Source organism: Tachypleus tridentatus, chromosome 2, assembly GCF_004210375.1.
Source record: "Tachypleus tridentatus isolate NWPU-2018 chromosome 2, ASM421037v1, whole genome shotgun sequence".
NCBI lineage: Eukaryota > Metazoa > Arthropoda > Merostomata > Xiphosura > Limulidae > Tachypleus > Tachypleus tridentatus.
In genome coordinates this window covers 127,191,060-127,199,640 of record NC_134826.1, presented here as the reverse complement: position 1 = coordinate 127,199,640, position 8,581 = coordinate 127,191,060, and the positions used below count along the sequence as shown (strand labels likewise).

Below are 8,581 nucleotides of genomic sequence, written 5' to 3'. Positions count from 1 at the left end.
TAATGTTTGTGCTTTTTGTTTTGAATTTTATAGAGTTTGAGGTTGAAACAAATCCACTAACAAAATATTTCTAACTTTACATATCATTCACACTAAAAATGAGTATAATTGAAGACAACCAACTGTACAGAAAACTTGTAAACAGTGGTATATCTTTGGGCTTAGAATGCTAGAAACTGGGTTTCAACACTTGTAATTGACAGATCACAGACAGCCCATTGTGTAACTTTGTGCTTAATTAAAAAAAACTTGTGAAAAACAATTATTAATTTTGTTTTTCTGATCTTTAGTATATTTCCCTACATACATGTACACGCCCTTAAATTAGCTGATCACAGTGTCAAATACATATCAAAATATTGAGCTGAAAAAATCAATGCTTAGTGAGAAATAAATAACATTATTACCAATGATATGCCAAAATATCTACTTTCTGAGGTAGATTGTTTTCCGTTATGTAAAAGTAGCATTGCAGAATTATATATCTGATACAGAAAATCGAATATAATCGATGTATGTTTTTTATTAATTTATATGCAGGAAACTTTTCGTGTTTTTAAACTACTTATTTTATTGAAACTATATAAGTGGAAGTTCATGTAAAGGAAATTACTTTGTTAATCATAGATACTCCCTAATAACGTGAGTCACATAAACATACCATAAATTAATTAGTCCTATTCATTTCTGTTGAGGTATCCATAGAAAATGAGTTATTTTAACTATTTTTTGTCACTGATTATCATAACAGAAAAACAAAAGTATTCAACATGAAACAATATACCAACCAATCGGAAGTGAACGGAACAAGTATGTCGTGATAATTAGAAAATTGGACATAGTGTGGTTGACTTGTCAATATTGTGAATCATAGTTCACCCACTTTGTCACCGAAACACCTGTATTTTTGGGCCGTTGGCATGCTATGAAAGTAAAGGTCATATCTTCACTGTTCAGTCCCACAAGAGTGTAATGGATACCCTTTATAACATTTCTTCCGTTTAAGTTGTAAGTTTAAGATTAAAGACAGATAGCCTTTTGTTCAGCTCCGTGCCAAAATTTTGAAACGGAATTTAAAGGAAAGATATATGTGTATCTCCACATTTTGAATCGTTGGTGTGTTATAAAAGTGACAATCAAATCCAACTATTTTTGTCAGACTAGAATTAATAGAAGATGCTGCGGACGAGTTGTCCGTCATCCCTTTCATCTCTTAAGTTTGAGACAACTATAACCAATCTTTTGTGAAAGTTATTACTTATTCTGACTTATCCCAGGTGAGATTCAAATTTATTATGTTGCGTATTACGATTTATAGGATATAACTGAGTGAAATTCACAAGTTAATTAAATGTCGATATGTATTTATGATATTTACCAACACAATTTATAGACGCTGTTTTATTTATTAAAACAAATATTTTGGTATACAAATAATAATACAATTCATAATAACGGTTATTACAAATAATGCTTTATACACAAAAGTTGTACAAATAACACTGGATCCTCTATCTGGTCTGGAACTGAATATTTTATCAACGGTTCACGATGAGCGAATTAAGTCTGAGTTAATATCAGCACAGTTAACTTAACGGGTAGTTTGTCACCGCTGAAGTTAAACGGTTTGTATAGTTCGAAATCTATAAACGTTCCTGGTGAAATATCTGAAGTTTCCATATTAATAAGCATTGATCACAGTTCTAACTTCCGAGGTTTATAGTATAGTAACCGTAGCAAACCAAAATTATATACTGTCTCTCGGCGTGTTGCGATGACTATTTTTTATAGTCATTAGGCGAGATCCACGAAATTTTAGTTGGGAACAATACTGGCAATCACTTTCCACTTGCATATTCGCATAGTAACGTTGATTTTTACACTCAAGAATCTTCTACAGAATTTTGCAGTACACATTTGACAGTATAAGTTATATTTCTAAATATACATTTAACTGAAATAAACATAGATATTAAATAAATATACAGTAGTAAATCCGGTACAGAGTTAATACAGAAAAAATAAATAAATAAAACTGTACAGTAGCATAAAACAACTTACCACAAATATAAAAATATTTAAAGCATAAACATTTTGTAACAGTATTATTTCTCTAAAAATAAACACACAATCATATTCAGATAAAATTCAAATTATTATATGACATTCACGAAATATTAATGAGTTTAACAACCAGTGTAGGACCGGCATGGCCTAGCGCGTTAAGGCGTGCGCTTCGTAATCTGAGGGTCGCGGGTTCGCACCCGAGTCGCGCCAAACATGCTCGCCCTCCTAATCGTGACGGCGTTATAATGTGACAGTCAATCCCACTATTCGTTGGTAAAAGAGTAGCCCAAGAGTTGGCGGTGGGTGGTGATGGCTAGCAGCCTTCCCTCTAGTCTTACACTGCTAAATTAGGGACGGCTAACACAGATAGCCCTCAAGTAGCTTTGTGCGAAATTCCAAAACAACAACCAGTGCGAAAGTTTAACATACATTTTTGTATTTGTAAATCATGCCAAACTTTAGGTTTTTTAGTTGTTTTTGTTCATAATATTATCTTTTACCATCATTGTATTTTTCACTGCCAACCGAATATGTGTGTGTGTGTGTGTGCATGTATGTAGGAAATTTGTTTGTTTTGAATTTCGCATAAAAGCTATCTGCGCTAGCGGTCCCTAATTTAGCAGTGTGCGGGAAGGGAAGGCAGCTAGTCATCACCACCCACCGCCAAAGCTTGGGCTACTCTTTTACCAACGAACAGGGGGATTGACCGTCATATTATAACGCCCCCACGGCTGAAAGGGCGAGCATGTTTGGTGCGACCGGGATTTGAACTTACGATCCTCATATTACGAGTCGAACGCCTTAACACGCTTGGCCACGTACGTAGGAATAAAGGCCAAAAATATATATGGTACTCAGTTGATCAGTCAATTCATTTTTAGCACAGGAATGTACTTTATGTTTCACAGCCATTTAATTAAAAGGTTATTTTTTTTATTATGTTGGGATTGTTTTCATGGTTTATATTGCGGAAGCGATGTTTCTGTTACCACTATTTGTTCAACAAAGTTATTTCTGCTTATGCTGAATTTCCGTCAGTTGTGATTTTGATTTAGAGCGATAGTTCGCAGGATTCTCGAGTGTACCTCGCAGTTGTTCATGTTCCAATTTAGTTAACTTTATGTAGTTTGTAAGCTGTTACATACAAAGAAATAGTTTTAGCGAGAGTTTTAATTTAACTTCGAGCAACTTTTCTTTGGTATTTTTGTTTTATTAATTTGTAGTTTAAGTTATAAGGGGGTGTATATATACGAACAGGAAAGAGCCTTATTTATTATTAAAGCCTTTTGTTCTTGTTAGTTCTAAAAGTTTACACTGCTAAATTAAGAAAGGCTAGTTTAGATAGCCCTTGTGTAGCTTTGCGCGAAATAAAAAAGTTCTAAAAGTACACAAATGAATAACTTGTTCTCTTGTTTATTGGTTTATTTGTAGTATATTGTTTTTTTGTGTGTGTAAATGTGATTTCGTTGTTCAACATTGTTATTTTTTATTGTCTCTTTCGTCTTGACTTAACTTTTGCATTGACAGAGGGCTAGCATAGCCAGGTGGTTATAGCGCTCGACTCAAAATCTGGGGGTTGCGGGTTCAAATCTCCCCTAACAAATATTCTAGCCCTTTCAGCCGCTGATACATTATTATGGGACAGTCAATCCCACTATTCGTTGGTAAAAGAGTGGCCCACGAGTTGATGGTGGGTAGTGTTGACTAGCTGCTTTCTCTCTTGTCTTAAACTGTTAAATTATGGACGATTCTGTCTACCACAGGTATCGAAACCTAGTTTATAACTGTGTGAATCTGCAGACATACCGTTGGGCCATTGGAAGGCCAAACTCAGAGACAGAGATTGAAGAGCCTCCTGTTTTTAGTGGGCCTAACTTTCTGCTTTTCTGGTGTTATATGATATATCACGTATATTTATCATTGTAGGTTTTAGTTTTCTTGTTTATTGATTTATTAGCGAATCAGTGGCCCTTTGGACTATATTTACTGGGTCGCTATAATAAATATTTAATGTTTGGACTACTATTTTACGCTTTCTCAATGTAATTATCGTTGATGCCTACCGTAATAATGAGCAATTGCCCGGTGGGTTGGTGCATTTGAGGCATTCTTAGAAATCGATTTTACATTTTAATTATTTAGCTAGTACGCGGCATGTGGTCTTGTCCGGATTGGTCGTTTGTCAAAATCCGTCCCTGCTCATGCAAATCAAGTTTTTTACCTAAGTTACGAATGGTAACTGGTATACCTATTTATTTATATGTTGTAATGTAAATCAATGTTAAATTTGGGGGTCAGCCTTTGGGGAATCTCCGTAAAAGTGTTTTCATGAATTACGCGTGTTCTCTAAAGAGTTGGTTGAAAAGTTTGACCTTTGTGCAAACCTCGGGGCCGAGACGATTCGTTTGGCACCAATCAGTAGTTGGTGAGTCCATTAGTTTAGGATAAAGTATTTTCAGTAAAGCCCTGAGTTTTCTGAAGGGTGAGATGAAAGTTTTTAATTTTGTGCAAACCTCAGAACCGAGATGATTCGTTTGATATAATTTAGAAATCGGTGCGACTAGTGGTTTGAGAGGAATTACGCGATAAACACAGATACTGAATCTTATTATATAGAAAATATTAAGAACATCTTGTCAATTTGTTATATAGAATTTATTTAGCTGAACTACTTTATAGGTTACTTTTCTGTTTTGGTCTTTATAGTTATTGTACTTTTGACCATGAATTATCAAGAAAAACAATTCTATCAGTGAGTATATTTAAAAGCTAAACAATCTCAGCAAATATTACATCTTTTCTTTTTTATCTGCAGCTCTGTTATAAGAGATTTAGGAAAGAGAAAAACATTTATAAAAAATAAGGTGCCTCATATATATTCACTATTACTAGAAAGTTTACACAAAGGGCGAATTAACTGCAAAACTAAAAGTGTCAATAAAATGTTATAATTAAATATTGTCAACAACAAATATTAATTATGTAAATGGCAGTCAGTTTTCTACCTTGTTTCAATAATATATTTAAAGATCTCACTTTTTTTTTTTCTATTTCGCTATAATGGTTTGGTTTGTTTTGAATTTCGCACAAAGCTACACAAGGGCTATTTGCGCTAGCCGTCCCTAATTTAGCAGTGTAAGACTAGAGGAAAGGCAGCTAGTCATCACCACTCACCGCCAACTTTTGGGCTAATCTTTTACCAACGAATAGTGGGATTTACTGTAACATTATAACACCCCCACAGCTGAAAGGGCGAGCATGTTTGGTGCGACGGGGTTTCAAACCTTCACTAAAATGATATTGCCAAACAGTATTTTAAGCTCAAACATCTTTACAGATGCCACTTTGCGACGAGACTCTGTGATTTAAGGGAAGAGAGTCGGTCGTTAGTTTTTAATAAAAAAAAACTTTGGATAAGAAAAAGAAATGTGTAAGTATGTTAAGTCAAATACAAATAATTCAGAATGAAACTATTTATTTTGTTAGATGGGCTTGTGTTTTTCAAAACAAGTCAGAAGCTAAATTAAAATTCAACCCTTTGAATAGTACAGCTCATTAAACATGCTTTTTTATGTTCTTATTTATAAAAATTATAGTGCCTTGCTTCATGATTTGGGTACCTTCAATGCTATATATATTTTAGACCATAAAAGCAAAAACTAATGAGTTTCGACCAGCTTAAAAATTTATTAGTCCTAAATATATATTCTAAGCAAAGAGTAAAAAATAATATATAATAAAAGTAGTATAATTAAACATGCTAAACATAGTATTATTCATAAAGTAACATTAAATAAATAGTAAAGCACACGAAGAATCGTTGATCGTGAAACATTACAGGATCAGTTAATTTTTGATCTACAAAATAATTTAAATATTGTCTCAGAACAGCGTAATCTCTTATAAGAATTTCAATAGGTAATAACTTTAATTTCGATTACATTTTCATTGACTGGGTATACATAAAAAAAATAAATAAATAAAGGAGCTTATTTCCAAACTGCCATCTTTTTCTTATTCTTTGATTTGAATAAATGAAAAGTTATAGATGTCACCACCTTTGCAGGCTGCACTACAGCATTCTATTGCTATGATAGGTATATATATGCTATACAAATATGGTTTGAATAAAGGTGTAGTTTACAAATTACACACACAATACAAAATCTAGACACTTGTAAGTTCTGTAGTGAACACGAAGTAAGAGTTTGGTCACATTTACGTGAGTGTGAGGTGAACAAGCCAAGTTTAAGTTTATGAACATTTAAAGTTTGTAAGCTATATTTTTGATAAAAGTGTTAATATCCATACCAGCCGTTCTGAGATGCATGTTTAGGCTATATTCTGTCAAGCGCAATTGTCTAATGTTAGTAATATTACCCAGTGGATCAAATTATCAGAAATTTTTCATTTGGTTGTACTGGGGATATTTATCATATGTTTTTGAATTTTTATATTTTGTATTTTTATAAGTTATTCTGAAAAACAATGATTTTAACTTTGTGTAAGCCTTCGTTGTTCATACTAACAATAAATCGGATAACGTTAACTCTTAGTTTCAAAGTGTTCCGAAGTCACTTGATGGGAGCTTCACAATTCTTCATTCTAATAAGCGTGATTTCAGCTTTATGTCTTTCATCCTTTCCGAATTTTTCAACTGGTATCGGTAGTGGTACTTGTAATAATGGTATCGCTTATGCTGTCTCAATTTATGCAGAAGAAGAACACACGGATAATTTATCAGAAGCAGGTAGGTCTAATGAGGTTAATATTAACATTAGGGGTTAGCAAGTTGTGAACAGTATTTGAGGGTGTAAATTTAAAGTTAAAATTTTATAATTGTATTCTTGTCAACATGCATTTTATGTTTTTATTATTGATATTACAACTAATAATAATAAATAATTACTAATAGTAATATTCAAAATGTCATCAGGTAAGTTTTTTATCCAAGTAGTTTGGCATTTCATTTAATACAAAATTAAATTTGCATTAGTTCATGTTAGTGTACTAATTACTATTATTATAATGATACTTGTATTTAAATTTTGGAAGTCAGTTAACTTCATGATTGGCTTATTGTTATATCTGCATACATATTTGATTGTGTTTTTTTATTCTTACTGTATCACTGTGTGATTGTTATACACAATTTAGTACAACCATCATTATTAAATATAGATTTATGATCTTGCACAACTTACTTCAGACTGTCTGAAGGTCTAATTTTTTATAACAAGTATTTTGGTCTCTGGTGGGTATCAACTTTTATTAGAAATAAATTGAACTCCCCATAAAATTCAGCCTAACCTATTCATTTGCATAAAATGAAAGTAAAACTAAGAAAAATCAGGAAAAATTAAAAAATATCCTATTATATTAAAGTTAAATTCATGTATTTGTTTTAGAAAATAGTAAAAAAATATATTAGGTGTAACATGAGGTTTTAAAATAAAATAATTTATACTTTGAGAAGATGTTATGTTTACAACCCTAGGCAAATGATATGGATTTAACTAATATCAGCAAATATAGACCAGTATTAGATCTCCCTAGATAAAGATTTGTTTGTAACCATAAATAACGTATTAGTTAATTCTTGTGTTTAAGACATCTTTAATGGTATTGGAAACTTTCCTGGGATTTAATATTATTAACTTTAGATTGTGTCTTGTAGAAGCTCTTTCTTATTTAGATTGATTTTGTTTAATGTTCTTCATTCATTTATTTTTATCTTCCATGTATTATGAAATGCCTAACTGAACCATTTGACATTTTGTTATTACTTTTTAAATAAATAATAAAACAAAACAAACTTGGTGCTTCATTTACCTAACAAGTTGTCAGTTGAGGGAAATTAAATGCTTTTCATCACTTAAATTGAGTTGTTATATAATTAACTTTAGAGTACTGTTGTTGCTGATTATATCAAATTCTGTTAATAGATCTACTTTCAGTTCGTTTGTGTTATTGACAACTAGAAAGATATCAAGTTTAGCAAATTTTTAGCTCTTGTAAGCAAACATTGGTAACACTTTTGTATGAACTTATTGTTCAGTGAGTGAAATGTCCATGTATTTATATACTTATTTTACATTTGTGAAATATGTACATATATTTTAAAATTTGTTGTTTAAAACTGTAGTGCTTAAAATATAAAACATACTACGTACTTATGCTTGAGTATTATTGAAATCTGATGTGTGTTTATGTGTATATACATATGTACGTGTAAACTACTAGCAGCAGGAGGCACATCCCCACCCCCGAATTAAACAAAATTTTTATTACAAATCTTTTTTGCTGATTTGTAAATTCTGTTTGTAAATGATAGCTTTTGGTGTGATAAAGCTTGGTATCCATGAAACTGTACTATATTAGACATACTTGTGAAAAAACAAAAAAACTTTGAGAATATGATCAGACTATATTTGTGGACATACTGCACCCTCAACACTTGCATACCTTGCACTACATTAGTCACTGTCACCAATTAAAATCTTTCTCTCTACAC

At 31.9% G+C, this 8,581-nt stretch overlaps 1 pseudogene across 1 annotated transcript in view; it reads left to right on the top strand.

The window, feature by feature from the left end:
* The first annotated feature begins 6,090 nt into the window (after positions 1-6,090).
* The window catches only part of LOC143245058 (stromal interaction molecule homolog), a 58,912-nt pseudogene continuing 56,421 nt past the window's right edge, over positions 6,091-8,581 (top strand). Inside the window, exons 1-2 of the transcript XR_013025454.1 lie at positions 6,091-6,164; positions 6,624-6,817. The product of XR_013025454.1 is annotated as a stromal interaction molecule homolog (transcript). The remainder of the gene's footprint in view (positions 6,165-6,623; positions 6,818-8,581) is intronic.